Source organism: Telopea speciosissima, unplaced genomic scaffold (genome assembly GCF_018873765.1).
Source record: "Telopea speciosissima isolate NSW1024214 ecotype Mountain lineage unplaced genomic scaffold, Tspe_v1 Tspe_v1.0034, whole genome shotgun sequence".
NCBI lineage: Eukaryota > Viridiplantae > Streptophyta > Magnoliopsida > Proteales > Proteaceae > Telopea > Telopea speciosissima.
Genome location: NW_025317370.1, coordinates 70,254 through 72,329, shown reverse-complemented (window position 1 = coordinate 72,329; position 2,076 = coordinate 70,254).

Sequence of the window (2,076 nt, the reverse complement as noted above, 5' to 3'; positions counted from 1 at the left end):
TGGGTTTCAGATTTTCTAAAATGTGTCCTTATCTCTAATTAGATGTGTGGATGCGGTGTTGAGGGTAGTGACCTTCGAATCAATACCTATTTCGACATATGTTCATTTTTTATTTAAATCGTATCGAGTGGGACGTTTGGGGTTATTTCGGGGCATTTCTGTACTTTTTTCTGTTGGGTATTTTCTAAAAAGTGTCCTTATCTCTTATTAGACGTGTGGATGCGATGTTGAGGGTCGTGACCTTCGAATCGATACATATTTCGATATGTGTTCATTTTCGGTTTAAACAAGAGCGGGTGGGACGTTTGGGGTTATTTGGGGCATTTTTGTACTTTGTTGGGTTTGGTATTTCCTAAAAAGTTTCCTTATCTCTTATTAGACGTGTGGATGCGATGTTGAGGGTCGTGAACTTCGAATCGATACCTATTTCGGCATATGTTCATTTTCGATTTAAACAAGACCAGGTGAGTCGTTTGGGGTTATTTGGGGGCATTTCTATACTTTTTTGGGCATGGGATTTTCTAAATACTGTTCGTATCACTTATTTGACGTGTGGATGCGGTGTTGAGGGTCGGGACTTTCGAATCGATACCTATTTCGGCATACGTTCATTTTCTGTTTAAACCGTACTGGATGGGTCGTTCGGGGTTATTTGGGGGAATTACTGTACTTTTTTGGGCGTGGGATTTTTTGAAAAGTGTCCTTATCTCTTATTAGACGTGTGGATGCGATGTTGAGGGTCATGACCTTCGAATCGATACCTATTACGACATATGTTCATTTTTTATTTAAACCGTACCGGGTGGGTTGTTTGGGGTTATTTGGGGGCATTTCTGTACTTTTTTGGGTTTGGTATTTTCTAAAAAGTGTCCTTATCCCTTATTAGACGTGTGGATGCGGTGTTGTGGGTAGTAACCTTCGCATCGATACCTATTTCGACATATGTTCTTTTTTTTTATTTAAATCGTTCCGGGTGGGTCGTTTGGGGTTATTTGGGGGCATTTCTGTACTTTTATGGGTTTGGGATTTTGTAAAAAGTGTCCTTATCTCTTATTAGAGGTGTGGATGCGGTGGTGATGGTCGTGACCTTCGAGTCGATACCTATTTCGACATATGTTCATTTTCGGTTTAAACAAGGCCGGGTGGGACGTTTGGGGTTATTTGGGGGCATTTTTGCACTTTGTTAGGTTTGGTATATTCTAAAAAGTGTCCTTATCTCTTATTAGACGTGTGGATGCGATGTTGAGGGTCGTGACCTTTAAATTGATACCTATTTCGGCATACGTTCATTTTCAATTCAAACCGTACTGGGTGAGTCGTTTGGGGTTATTTAAGGACATTACTGTACTTTTTTTGGCTTGGGATTTTCTGAAAAGTGTCCTTATCTCTTATTAGACGTGTGGATGCAATGTTGAGGGCTGTTACCTTAGAATCGATACCTATTTCGACATATGTTCATTTACGGTTTAAACCAGACCGGGTGGGTCGTTTGGGGTTATTTCGGGGCATTTTTGTACTCTTTTGGGTTTTATATTTTCTAAAAAGTGTCCTTATCTCTTATTAGACGTGTGGATGTGGGGTTGAGGGTCGTGACCTTCAAATCGATACCTATTACGACATATGTTCATTTTTTATTTAAACCGTGCCGGGTGGGTCGTTTGGGGTTATTTGGGGGCATTTCTGTACTTTTTTGGGTTTGGTATTTTCTAAAAAGTGTCCTCATCTCTTATCAGACGTGTGGATGCGGTGTTGAGGGTAGTGAGCTTCGAATCGATACCTATTTCGACATATGTTCATTTTTTATTTTGACCGTACCGAGTGGGTCGTGTGGGGTTATTTGGGGGCATCTCTGCACATTTTTGGGTTTGGGATTTTCTAAAAAGTGTCCTTTTCTCTTATTAGACGTGTGGATGCGGTGTTGAGGGTCGTGACCTTCGAATCGATACCTATTTCGACATATGTTCATTTTCGGTTTAAACAAGACCGGGTGGGATGCTTGGGGTTATTTGGGGGCATTTTTGCACTTTGTTGGGTTTGGTATTTTCTAAAAAGTGTCCTTATCTCTTATTGGACGTG